Source organism: Gobio gobio (assembly GCF_949357685.1).
Source record: "Gobio gobio genome assembly, chromosome: 11".
In the NCBI taxonomy this organism is placed as follows: Eukaryota; Metazoa; Chordata; class Actinopteri; order Cypriniformes; family Gobionidae; genus Gobio; species Gobio gobio.
Window position 1 is genome coordinate 16,830,378 of NC_137104.1, and position 15,136 is coordinate 16,845,513.

At 36.3% G+C, this 15,136-nt stretch overlaps 1 protein-coding gene across 2 annotated transcripts in view; it reads left to right on the top strand.

Moving 5' to 3' along the window:
* Positions 1–962: 962 nt before the first annotated feature.
* pag1 (phosphoprotein membrane anchor with glycosphingolipid microdomains 1) overlaps positions 963–15,136 on the top strand; it is a 69,637-nt gene continuing 55,463 nt past the window's right edge. For both annotated transcript variants that reach the window (XM_079830031.1, XM_079830030.1), the window contains exon 1: positions 963–1,205. The gene's annotated coding sequence lies outside the window, so the exon portion shown is untranslated. The remainder of the gene's footprint in view (positions 1,206–15,136) is intronic.

The window sequence follows — 15,136 nt, forward strand, 5'->3', positions numbered from 1 at the left end:
GTAACTGAGCAGATTGTGAAATACTCACACCGGCCCGTCTGGCACCAACAACCATGCCACGCTCAAAATTGCTTAAATCACCTTTTTTTCCCATTCTGACATTCAGTTTGGAGTTCAGGAGATTGTCTTGACCAGGACCACACCCCTAAATGCATTGAAGCAACTGCCATGTGATTGGTTGATTAGATAATTGCATTAATGAGAAATTGAACAGTTGTTCCTAATAATCCTTTAGGTGAGTGTAGATGCATTCGACGCTCTCAAGAGCTCGGACACAAATGTGCAAATCTGTTTCGCCAATATTCTAAGAGTATCAACTGAGGGTACTTTTGCTTGCGTTTGAGGGTGCTGCTTCTGAGTGCGAGATGTGTTTTGAAGGAGGCCTGGTTTTGAAAAGCGCTCTGAAGGCAGGGTTGGATCTTATGCTTTCAAAGCTAGCTTGCTAGCCGCTCCGAAATTGCCTAACCTACCTTTAAGTTACTTATAGCTAAAGTTCAGCAAAATGTTTCATTGTCCCTCTCTCTTACACTGACTTATGTCGTTAAAATGTAATGTAGGCCTACAAGATAAAGATATGATTTGTATATCAATAAAAATATTTAATTGACTAAAATGTATATGACTTTGCAATGTAAGCATCATAATAAAATATAAAAATACATGATTATGGAACTATACACTTTATTATAGGCCTTGATTAAAATGCAAAACTCAATTCGAAAGAGCATAAAAGGGTTAACAATAGCCTAGCCTACTTGCTCTAAAAAAACCTCGCTACACAAAATGCCATTACTTATTTTTATTTTTGTTTGTTTTCACACCATCCATACCACAAGCTGAAAGCAGCAACCCGTGAACACACCCGCTTGCGATGCTTTGTTGCTGTGGCCATATGGGCAGAACTACACCTCCCGTGACACACTGCGCTGCTGGGATCTGTCACTCCACCCCTCTGCATCTGTGAAGTGTAGCGGAGGATCTCATTCGCAGCAGGCACAGAGTCACAGCAGCCCCGGACCGGTATGGTATGTGTGTGGCACACATCTCAGTGCGCACTGCAGCTCTCCAGCCTCACTGGCACTGTCCTCTGTGAACATTTGTAAATACAGCATGTTGTTTGAGTGCTGCCGGGAGCTCGCGGAACCTGCGCTGATCCTATAAACTCGAGACCGGAGAAACAGCTGATCCACGGATGGTCGTCTGGGGTAAGTGGTCCTTTAATATCAGCCCACCCGAACATTACATGACTGAAAAAGTTGCGCGGAGGGAGAAATGTCTGTAATGAGAATGTACCCGTTAAGACTGTGACTACATACACTGAACTTCTCTCATATATTTTGTATGGCGCGCGTGAGAGAGGACGGACACTGTATCCCAGTGCTATTTATTTATACAACGGAATTCCCTGCATACCGATTGAGGGGAAAGTGGAATGTAACGGAATGAGATGGAGTGAGTAAGTCTGGATGGTTAGGTGTTAGAGAGTCAACGCATAGCCTGTTATCGTGTAGAGACGAGAGTCATCTGTTGATTTCCCAGTTTTGCTCCTGTCTGTATAAGAGATATGGGATGTGTCAATACAACTAACATGTGATTTACCTTGAACAAAAATTATTCCAACATGTAAACAATCACTTGAAGACAGTGAGTTCTACACTTCCATAGATTTAATCTTCCTTTAGCCTACGTATGCATAATAAATCATTTGTTCATTTATGAGATATGAGCTTAATACTTTCCAAAATTATTTTGATTTACCGGATCTAAAAAATTTCCAGTGGTGTAATTATCCAGCAAAAAGTACTACATATTTTTTATGTAGGCCTACTTTCAGTAAATTACTATATATATATATCATTTAAAAGTAATTACAAAAATAATTTTTAATCTTAGTTGCTCTTTGATGAAAACAAAATGAGCCATTTCATTTCATCCAGTCTTTTAAAATCTATAATCTATATATATATATATATATATATATATATATATATATATATATATATATATATATATATATATATATATATATATATATATATATATATATATATATATATATATATATATATATTAGGGCTGTCAAAAGATTAATCGCGATTAATCCCATCCAAAATAAAAGTTTGTGTTTACATAATATATGTGTGGGTACTCTGTTAATTATTATTTATATATAAATACACACACAAGCATGTATATATTTAAGAAAAAAATATTATTTTTATATATAAAACATTTATATTTATATATATATTATAGATTATATAAATGTATATACAGTATATACATGCAAATATTTCTTAAATATATACATGAATGTGTGTGTATTTATATATAAATAATAACAGAGTACACACACACACACACACACACACACACACACACACACACACACACACACACACACACACACACACACACACACACACACACACACACACACACACACACACACACACACACACACACACACACACACACACACACACACACACACATATATAAAATAAAATAATATTAAAATAATAATAATAAATGATTATACCAAACTGCTTAATGCTAACATTTCTTTATTTCCAAACCCCAACTATTTTAGCTTTTCAATAAGTCTATTTTACAATCTCTGGACAGTTACATGCCAGACAAAATGCAAAAAAAAAAATTTTCTTTGTTCTTTTTTTTATCAGGCCGCAATTTTAGATCCGGTCAAAACAAATGAGCATCACATTTATGCTTTAATGATTTGATCAAAAGGCAAATGAAGACCTTTGATTCTGTAATATGTACTAAGTAACTTGCAAATAAAATGTCAAACACACACAATGCCTTTCTAACATTATTGAACAAGTCTTCTACAACTTTATCTTAAACAAATAGACAGATCTTTTTTTCCCCACATGCTCATTTTATGCAGCTGATATCAAACCTTTATATTTCCTGGTCAGAATAGGGCTAAGGGTAATGCCATTAGTTAGTGCATGAGATGCATGATAAAGGCTAAACACATATCACGCATAACTCATCATTACATAGATCTGCCAGATGGTTATCTGCAAGTCAGCAGTGTGTAAATACCAGTTCACTGTAAATGTACCCTCTCAGCACAAAATAAAGCCTATTGCGACATAAAAACGCCCTGACAGCCATGAACGCAGACTTCATAGCAGGTTTTTAAGTAGGATCACAAAGTATTGTCTTAAATCCATCGGTTTCCCCACATCTAAGAGGCATCTAGACACAAAAGCAGTTGGATTGAGGTCAAACACTCGGGACAGAAGCCCTGCCTCACATGTTTATTAGGCAGATAGTGTTTTTCTGGTTGGCAGAGCACAGATTCAGGCTCCGTTCCACTGCTGGCACTCTCAACTCTACAGCAGTGCAGGTTTTACTCTGTGTCTGCACCTGTCCTTTACACTTTAGTTTGCCCCGACTGATTCCTGTATAGCAGAAACCAGATTTCATGCTTTGGCACAACAGAGCATTGTCAGAAACGGTTTTTATTGTTGGAACTTTGGACTCTGTTCTGGCCTTGGAGCTGTTTCTCAAAACCGATGCAAATGAGCACCAGTGGAAGAAGGCTTTTGAATTCAGGATATGACGGTTCGCACAGCTCTGGTGCTTCATGGAGTTTTGCTCATAAATGTCAAAAGAAACGGTGGGAGTGAAAGAAAGTGAAGTTTCCCTCAAAGGGTTTGAATCTTAAATGGAACAGAACTCGTTTGAACTGCAAAGTCTGAAGCTGTTTTTGCAATTGAGAGTGTCTGATTGGATCCATGGATGTTTCTACAGCTGTGGCTGGAATCTGTTCTATAGGGGGTGTGCTAAATCCTCTCAAATGGGACACGATGGGGATGCCGTGATCTAATGGTATATAATCCTCAATGCATAAATGCATATTCTCTACATTATCATTGCACTTAATGTTATTGTTGTTCAGCGCTTGTTGCTAAGATACACAGCAGGAGATGAGATGTGATGTTCAATGTGAGTAAACAGAATAAAACCAGATGTTCTGCTAATGATCATTAAAGAACAAACAACCAGGGTGCAAAAATCGGAGCTGCTTTGATTCAGTAGGAGTAGAAAACATACCCATGCAGGTACAGTCAGTGACCCAAGTATATGTGTAGTCAAGGAAACAGGAAGCACTAGAATTCAGCTTTTCTTTTCAGCATTTCTCTGTACATGACTGACCTTTTGTTGATTAATTCACATTTAAACTTTTGGTTAAAGTTGTCTGCTGTCAAACAGATGTCGTTGAGGACAGTGCGTGTAATGTTAGACTTTTGAATATACTCAAATATTTGAAACAGAAAATCAGTAAATCATCATGGCAGATGGATTGGAAATGTTACATAATGTTACTTTGACTAAACTGTATGTCTAAGCAAATGATAAAGGCAAATCCATGAATAGTAGAGACAGCTTCCTGATGATGATGATAATGTTTCTGAGAACGGCATACCAACAAGAGCTGAAATTATTCCTCGAGTCAAGATATCCTTAAAGGGTTAGTTCACCCAAAAATGAAAATAATGTCATTTATTACTCACCCTCATGCCATTCCACATCCGTAAGACCTCCGTTCATCTTAGGAACACAAATTATTTTCATTTTTGGGTAAACTAACCCTTTAATGTTGAAACATGGAGGTGTTCAAGCACTAAATAAAGAGTAGAACATTCATGATGCGCATCCAAATTCACTTACTTATGCACCATTTTTTGCCGTTTTGTAGTAATTTGTGTGATTTAGTGTTTTCACACTGAAAATTCCAAAAAGAAAGTGCACTTTAAAGGGATGGTTCACCCGAAAATGAAAATGAATTTACTCACCCTCATGTTGTTCCAAACCTGTAAGACCTTCGTTCATCTTCAGAACACAAATGAAGATAATTTCTAATGAAATCTGAGAGATTTCTGTTCCTCCATTGACAGTTTACGCAACTACTACTTTGACGCTTCAAAAAGTTCATAAAGAGATCGTAAAACTAATCCATATGAATTGAGCGGTTTAGTCCAACTTTTAAAAAAAAAACTAAATCGCTTTATATGATGAACAGATTGAATTTAGGCTTTTACTCACATATAAACATTAGCACAGATCAGTTATGGTAAACAGAAGCTCAAGGATGCTTGCTTGATGTGTGAGAACCAATGAGGTTTATTCTCGCATAGGAGGTATAGCGCATCAAGAAAGTATAGTTGAGCTTCAGTTTTATGTTCGATGATCAATGTTTATATGTGAATAAAAGCCTAAATTCATTGTGTCTCTTCAGAAAATTTTGATTAAAATGCTTTTTTAAATGCCCAAAACTGTCACTTACTGATCACAGCAAGCATTTTAGAGAACTATTGAGTTTCTTGAAAAACATATTTAGTTCTAATGAGAAATGAGAAGTGATGTGGTCAGCAGAGTGACAGTTTGAACATTAGAAATATAATACATTTTTACATTATGATCTGACAGTAGCTTTCTTAGATGTCATTAACAAATGGATTAGTATTTTAGTACTTTACATTCTTTTTAATTATCTACATTTAAAGTTAACTAACTGTTAGCTAACTTGTTAGCTTTTTCTGCAAAACTGTAGAAAAAACCTGTAGTATAACACAAAAATGAAAAATGTGTCATCACTTACACTTACAGGCTTGGAAGGACATGAGGAAGGACATTTTCATTTGTGGGTGAACTATCCCATTAACATGTCATTTTCATCACACATCCACACTATTTCAAATTGTTTTAGTATAATTTGTCATCGTGTAGATTTATGATGAAAAATAAAGTTGCATGATTAAATTTTTTAAGTGATTTAAGTGTCTTAGGGAGTTATATTTTTTCTAGATTTAAAGTCAAAAGTGCTTCTAATTGAAGAATCACCCAACTGCAGAAAACTGCACAGCGAACCTAACTAGCTTAATATAGTGAACAATGCATTGAACGTTAAAAATTGACCCAAGACACGTGAGATAAGTGATGGGTTATTGAGTTACTTTTTGATAAAGTCCTGTAATTGTCATTAAAATACTTTCTAGAAGTTGTTTTCAGTTGTAGATCATGCTTTATTCTTTAAGGGTAAGGCCATTGCGAGTTTTTGTTACAAGGTACAAAATTCCCATTGTAGGTGTGTAATATATTATGATTTGACATGAGAAGAACTACAATATCTGCATAATGAACCAACATAAAACTAATTAATGACACAAAATGTTAAATTATGGGAAGCCGCTGCAGTCAGTTGTCTCGCTCCTGAATCACAAAATGAATGTGGACAATTTCTCTCGCATGTTGTGTCGATAAAATGTAACTCTGGAATGTCGATTCTCCGCTTCGATCTGTTTTTTTTTTTTTTTTACGTAAAACTGACAGCGTTAGCTGTCATCAGACATGTTTGGCCGGTCTCAGACACAACAGGGCTTGCCTGATCTTGTCGCACTCTGTTATCGAACGAGGGGCCAATTGCAATTTTCTCTGGATAACAGGGAGGTATGTTTGATTGTTGTTTTGTTGACTGCACTCACTCGCTCCATGCCGTTCAAATAGAAATTGCTTCCTGCTGAGGAAGTGTCTGACTCCTTCACGTAAAAACAGAGCAAATTTAATTAAACCAAATTATCAGAGTGGTGCTGGGAAATCAAAGGCTTCTGGAGAGCGTATATAATGTGCTACATCAAGCTCACCCTGTGTGTCATTTGCTTCCGTCCCCTATGGGTGGTCATGCTGCAGATAACTGGACTATTAGAGTAATGTGACATCCTATCATGACTTCAGTGAGCTACTACAAAGCCACAGATAATCATGGATTATATTCTTTTGTTACGATTAACATTTCACAGGGACAGTATAAACAAATAGGAGCCATGCAAGAGGTATATAACTGTACAACAGGAATAATAAAGGCATCATAATCGCATCAATTTGTAAGCCAACCTAGACATTTATTTGGACATAGGTTCCCTTGGGGAATTTCTAATGGGTTTTTAGAACAGTGGTTTCGGATTTATGAGTGAAATAAGATCTGTGGTTATTATTACTTGAAGAGACTTTGTTCTGCATCATAAATTACACGCAGTCATACCTCGAACATGGTTTCAAAACCAAGTTGCTGACAGTTGCTAAGTATAACTACAATGGTTGTCCGATTTATAAAGTATAGCTTTTTTGTGGTAGCTGTAGTCCTCATGTAGAAAATAACATTTACAGTTTGTATGGCCTAGGGCACACAATGATTTCAAATATACGTTTGAGGAATGACTGCAATTTCAGTTGTACAACAAAACAGGAATTGCTAATTGTATTTGGGGTTTTAGGACTACAGAACAATTGTGTGCTAAAAATATATAGATTAATCACAGTCCAGTGTTTCCTGCTGTGCCGAATGTGTGCCGCCGCTGCTTATGGCTAAATAAATCCTATTTTACTGATGGTGTGAATGTGAGCAGTCTGAAGTGCATAAAAAGTACTTCAGTACTTGAAAAGAATTGCACAAAAGCATACAGTGCAACAAAGGTCTGAAAACCCTTGTTACGTTATAGTATCATTCGAAAAGGCTCATCGTTTCTGGTTTGAATGAGTAAAAAAAAAATTCTTTACTGAATAAACTCATTGAATTAGTCAGAGTGGTAAACATTTGACTTGCTTACATTAATAGTTTACTTCTCAGTATCTCGAAATGAAGCATTTTGTGTAATTGAGGTTTGTGTGACTAATAGACCGCATGCGCCAAAGAAACAAACATGCAGCCATCTTTAGAATTGTGTCTTTGCACTTCTGTTTTTGGGGTAGCTCTGTATATTTCTATGGCTTTGCTGTCAAAGAGTAATTAGCTGGTGAAGTGGATTTACTTATTGTAGAGTTATTGAAAGTTATCATGAGCATTGTAATATTTGAAGTTGATGTCATAACACATGTCTGTAGACCGGGAAGATTTTAAAGAGGTCATAAAAAAAAGAAATAAAATTTTCAAATTTAAGAGGTCATCATACTATAAGAATATCGTGTAAGTTTCACAACTGAAAACTTCCTTGTTAGTCCAAAAACAGCTTTTATTGTAACCAAGCCTAGAGAATTACTCACTGTGGAATGTGTCAATCTATATTTGAAAAATCGACTCTGCTGAAGAAACTCAATAATTTTCGCTTTGGCCCCGCCCACTGGCATGTTAGTGAGATGACGAGGAGAAGAGAGCGATACAGAATCACTGGACTAAAAATAAAATTATCTTCAAAAGGATCCTAATGCTAGAAATGTGGTTATTTATTTTCAACAATGTGAATATCTCAGTTGGCCATTATTTATTTGTATTCGGTACATTTCACTAGAGGTTGACCGATAGTGGATTTTATAGATACCGATAACTAGGTTGGACGCACTTGCCGATAACCGATTAATCGTCCGATTTAACTGGATTAAAAAACAAAACAAAAAAACATAAGTAAAACAGTGCTGAACTTTATTACAAAAAATAAAAGACCGGTACTGATCCATGAAAATGTGCTAAATTAAAAACCTATGAATATGAATATTAAAATGAGAAGTTCTAACAGAAAACATTCCAAAAACATTAAAATATTACAGGTCAAATTTGGTCCTTTAGCAATAACCTAGAAACATGCATGTACATTTCCTAGGTAACACTATGCAAATCCCAATGCAACAAGGATGTATTACCTTACATGAACTATAAGCATTATGCAATATGCATTTTTACAGCATGTATTATTAATATGAGCACTACAATTGTACCTTGATCACACATGTTAGTCCATAGTGCATTAACCAAGGTTAACAGATAACATACTAACAATAAACAATACTTCCACAGCATTTATTAACCTTAGTTAATGTTACAAATGGAATCTTATTGTAGTGTTACCATTTCATACAAATCCAAACAGTCTGCTTTTTTAGAAGGCGATTAACGTTATCTAATAAAAAACGAGTGCGCTTCTGCTTTCTTTCGGCAGCATGACTATACAGTTTGCTTTCTCAAGTCACTAATCTTATATATGCAAAATTTGGGTCGGACTTGCGTGTGTTTTTATCACATTGTTTTAACTGCTTGAGGTACTGCTAATGTTAGCGTCATCTCAGCCTCGATGACAAACATACACACAGCTGTTCTTTACCTGCCAATGCAGCATCTAGTCAACAAATTAATTACTTTATAATGATTTGGAAACAAGTACTGTAGTGTTCTGTATTAGTACCGTTTTGCTGTCATGTTTTTAAACGCGCATCAGCCATGGTGCAGCCTTACGTGTGAATGTAAACAACAGTTTTTATTTCGCCTCTAGAGGTTGCTCTCGTGCTATATAATGCCAGCTGACCCTTCTCAGAGCTCTCTTACTGTGTAATGATAGGTAAATCAGTCACAATTTCGGCGCAAACTTTGCAAACTGACTTTTATATGGACTCGACAGTAATGCCTCAACATGTAAGTAACTGTGTTAATTCTATTGCCTGATCTGTGACCAGTGATTTCTGATATGTATTGATTCATGTTCAGACAGATGGTCTCAAAATCATTTATGGCTGATTATGTGTCAGTAAATCAAACCAGTGACTAAACGGTCAACTTCACATTGTTTCTCTTAGTAGGATGAAAATAATCTGTTATTTAAACTGTGATTCAATTATATATAGAAAGCGATCAAAATGCTCCCTTTACAATCGCTGGAGCTGTCAATCAAACAGAGCGAGTTCATCAATGGCTAAATTCTGGACTCTCGCCAAAACTCCCGTTATAATCAACAAATCTCTTATTTACATTGTATTTGCACTATTAGTTATGATGAAAGCATTCGTTATTGTGCAGAAATCGAGTTGCAATGACGTGTCTTTGATAGGCTACATGCTCATCTCTACAACCTTTAATAACACAATCTAAATATAATGCCATAGATCTTAATATAATGCTATAATCAACACTTTTCACGATTAGTTAACCTTGAAACCGTAATAGTAAAAATGTGAAGAGAGTTTTCAAGAGAGTTCCACATGTAATACATACTATGTCATATGCAACAATGTTAGCCAATCACAGCAGTGGGCGTTTACACTGAAGTCTCACAACAGACACGCCCCTTCAAACAAAGCGCTCAAATCAGAGGGCTAAAATCAGGGTAGGAAAAATGCCTTTTATTTATAAATGAAGACCATTTTTTGATGTAAAAGTCATAACACTATACGTGCACCCCAGGAAACGTTATAAAACAATAAAACAATGCAGTTCATGACCCCTTTAAAACGAGCAGGTCATTCATAAATTCGTAAGATCTTCACTTTATGCTGTGGACATACAAACTGGAAGATGGAACACAAAGTGTGCTGCGTTAAAAAGGGGCGGGGCTACATAAGGTCTATTTCAGTATCATTACTGACTAGTTGTTCATATGACATCCTTTAGTTAAAGATACACATTTGCAACAGAGTTTTTTTATAATTTTGTATGTAGCGAAGGAGCTACCCACTAATGCTCATGTAGTACTAGTGTTTATGGATTGTCACTCAATTATGTTCTTGCAACAACTGCTGTGAATGGTTTTAGATGGTGTGTCTACCTTCATGTTTATGATTGATTTAATTGAGAGTTTTCAGCTGAATGTTGGGTCTGTGGGGATGTCTGAAGGGCTGCAGACCGGGGTTAGTTTGGCATGCTGCCCGTGGGTTTATATGGCACACGGAGGGTTTTCAGCCTCTCTGCCTCTAACCATTCAGCCATACAGAGAGAGCCGAGCACTGCCGTCCAGTGCAGCCTGTTTGAGAACTGTTTATGAGAAATGAAAAATTATGGTGAATGTTTTTTCCCTCTTCTGCTTATGATTTCATTTCAGGTGCAATGTCATGCAATGTGGACACTGTAATGCAAAGATTACAGCGTCTGTCCTGCGGGCAGTGGCTCATGACCGAGCTGTACAAATGCTCTTCTGTTTGGTCGTCTTCAGAAGAAAATGAAGGGAGGCATATTTACTCACTGGCCACATTCAAACAATGTTTGTGTTGTTAAACAGAAATGTGTGAGTCAGGTTCCTGATGCGCTGCTGAAATAGCAGGAACGTGAATGAAGGAAAACTGCAATGACAAGCCATTTACGCTCATTTATCGAGCAAGGATTGTGAGTAGGGTTGCCAGGATCAGCAGAGAAAAATCTTTTTAGGAAAATACATTTTTCTCTCTTATTTTATATATCACATATGCCGTTTGAGAATTAAGTAAACCATTGATGGCCTCGCTTCTCAGTTACTCTACTTTAAGAGACCCGACAACAATTTTATCATATTTTTGGATCATTTCTGTAAAATTGCTCTTAACACATACAGATCCTTTACAGACTTGTATTATAAAAAAAGAGTTGCTAAGGTAGAATTGTACTGTAATATTTTAAGGCGGGGCTTGACAAAGGGTTGGTTGTTAATGTACATGAATATTTTTTATTTTATTCTGTCATTTTTAGCACTCTTTTCAAAACATTGATTCAGAATATTTGAAACAGTTTTAATACTCATTTTCCGCAGTATCGATACACCGTAAGTATTTAATAAGTATATAGTCTGTTGTGCATTCAAGAGTGACACTGTGATCATTTACATGCGATCAGCTCGTGATCCAGTGTTTTCACATTTGCATAATTTCCAACTTTTTGTGGATAGATGATTACATAATTTCACTAGATTTGTAATTAGACGTGTTTAGGGTTGCAGAAAATTTCCAGGAAACTTTCCAGAAGCTAGAAATTGTGGAAATATTTCAAGTTGGAAACTTGACGAGAATTTACGGGTATTAATTGAAAATTTGGGTTAATTTATTCTAGGGATGCCACAATTTTCAATATAATATTGAACCGTTCGGTACGGCATTCACAGTTCAATACGCGCTTGTGAATTGCGTGCACCTGTAAAACACGTGATTACTGGACTAAGTAGTCGTCTTACTGCGCTAATACTGTCAAATACACACAAGGTTAACATAAACACAGTCAGTTATGTCTAAAGTGAAAGTAAAATCGGCGTGTGTCTGTATATTAAATGCATGCAGGTCTTAAATTGACAGCAGCGCAGCCTAGTTAACACACTGCCGCTTGTCCTTAAAGGGACAGTTCACCTCTAAAATCTTGTCATTATTTACTCACTCCAATGTTGTTCCAAACCTGTATTCATTTCTTGATGACAGAATTAATAATTTTTTAGTGAACTATCCCTTTAATGTTAATACAACAACAAAAGACAAAGAGAAAATCACTCACTGCTCTTGACTGAAAAACGAATACAGTAGCTAAGAATCAATGTATATTTTATAGTGAAGTCTACTGTATGTAGTGTTTTATTTTTACATGTATTCATTCAATTTCATACTTAAATGCTACTGAGCTGCCAGTGTAAATTTTTATATATATTTATTTTATATTATACAATACACTAGGAATGTGTACAAGGTTTTTCAATTCTTTTAAGTAAAATAAAGAAAGAGTATTGCAATAAAAAATAGTATTTTTTTCTCCTTAATCTCTTGCTGTTCCTGTCGCCTAAGAATAGAAGAGCAAAAAACTGATGTGACAAGCCATCAGAAATGAACCGAACCGAAAACCGTGGTTATAAACCGAGGTATGTATTGAACCGTGGACTAAATTGAGCATCAGCGTCAGTTCTGGCCGGCCAAATAGTCAAGACGCTGCTAACGCTATTGGTAACAACACTGTCTCATCAGCTGATTTGCATCAGCTGTTTCAACTCCCCTCGCTGCTAATGGCTACGCTAAAAGCAGGGCGCCTATTTAAAGCAGATCCAGTTCGCTTTTACTACTTGCTGCTCGCTGCTTTGCAAGCCTCCCCACTTCCTCCTGTCGTGTATAACGTGGCATTTGTTTATGTCATCGTTGCTGCTCTGTTCATAGGGGGAATAGTTAAGCTCTCCCAGTCCTAAACTGTGTGAGCGTTCCCTAATGCTGCTGCTGTCCTCTGACTCTCTGCTATTTCATGGTGCTCATGAAAGGTCAGAGGACTCCCTGAACAGAGCCATAACGCCAAAAACAAATTTAATTGCTATTCAAAAAAAATTCTAAATCATTTTTATTGTCTTGTGTGTTCTTGACTTAATGGCCCTGACAGAACTGTATTGTTGCATCCCTAATTTATACAAACTGTATCATATACAAATATAAACATTTTGCTTGGTCATAAGTAAACATGCATGTAAACTAATAAAAATGTAAAAAATTACATTTTTGAACTTTAATAAATTCTTTCCTTCAACAACAAAAAAGCATGGATGTTTAATAAAATAAACGTATTCCCTATGATCCCCCTGCCAAAAAAAAGTACCATTAAGAAATTTGAAATGCAAGCATTTTCTCTTAAGCCTCTGGCTTCTGCATCAATCCTCAATCGCCCTGCAGTAAGTAGTGTGCTGTGTGCATGTGATTAAGAAATGCACAGGATAGAAATTCATTTAAATTTGCATCAATTGCATCATCTGAGGGTGTGACCTGTTGTCACAAACTTAAAGGTCTTCCTGCAGTTTTACAGTTGTATTACAATAGTAATATATTGTGTTATAATTATTATTAATATTATTATTAAATAATCCCCTTCAGAGCTATCTGGCCTGAGGAATCTCAAGCAGCAGAGTTTCAGTTGATAAGAAAATACTTTGACCATGGTTCAATTTTTATGACCTTGTTGTGGCATTTTTTCTCTCTGTGGTATCAAAAATGATATTCAATAAATATTTTACATTGGATTAAAGTTAGAAATTTCAGTATCGTGACAACACTAGAGGTATGAAAAGCAAATTAAAAATATGTTCTGTTCCCTTAAATACGGACAGTTCTGTATCATGCTGGATGGCTGGCTACCCTATTTGCACGATTTGCGTTCAATTCATTCCTTTGTCTCAGGGGACGTAAACTTCCTGATCACTCTGATCTGGTGGCCGCCATCCTGCATGACGGGGGAGGGGGAGACCATATCTGTAATGTTATATTGTAATAACCTGCATGCAGACTAGACTTTTCTTATTAACTAACCCTCCCCTTTTCCCTTCCTTTCGGAAATGTGCCATTATCAACAGAGGGCATATTAATAAAAGGCCTTGAAAAACAATGGCTAGCTAATAGAGAGCTGCCCTAGCCACTAGAGAGCTGCCCTAGCCACATCTGTGTCCAAACAACTTCAAAGAACTTTTTTGTGTGTGTGTGTGTGTGTGTGTGTTTATGACTGGGCACTTCGCTTGGGCATTGGATCAACAGTAGTTTCGAGAACAGGAAGTGCATGAGAGTTTGGCAGTAGTACTTATTGCTGGAATCGATTATAAATGAGTATTTGTTTTGCATTTTTGAAATGACTTGTAGAAGTGAAACAAAAATTATTCTCCAGTGGTTAGTGATGCTGTGAGATGATCAGGACACAATGAAAAAAACTTAGAATAGAAAGATGCAAGAAAGTGTCATAGTTAATTACAGAAGGGCATAAGTGTGATGTCTATATTTCGATTCGTTCTGTTTTTCTTTGTACTCTTGTCATATACACAGAAACAGTAGCTGTGTTCTAAAAACCTAGTGCCTCACTGCATCTACCTAGGCAGCCTCATAAATGAAATACAACCTCATATGGGACTGATTTGGAAAGCTCTACACAGACAGGAAGTTTCTGAACCAGAAGTCCTACAAACATTGCTCCTTAACTGCGCTCACATGTCATGACAGTAGCAATTTGGTGTTAGCGTGATGCTATGCTAAAAGTACCTGAGGGAGAATGAACCACGAAAACACACAATATTCTAGTTGTATGTATGGAAGTTCTGCCTTTTTAATGCCTTTTTGGATAATTTTCACATTGGATACAGTTTTTCTACAATTTGAGATGGAAGAGAGGGGAAAGATTTTAATGCTAATTTGAAATATGTTATATTGACAAATAGGGCTGCGCAATATATAGAAATGATCGAAATATCGCAAATGTACATATCGCAAGGGCACGCAATATCTGAATGATTTTAATAGGCTACTTCAACATTGTGAAAAGTGTACGTTTTAGGTCGATGCATATATCATAGAATAGACTGAGCACATGACTGTTACTTATGTGACTTGCTTGACGTTAAAAAGAGTTATTAAATGCAATAACTTGCGAAAAACAACT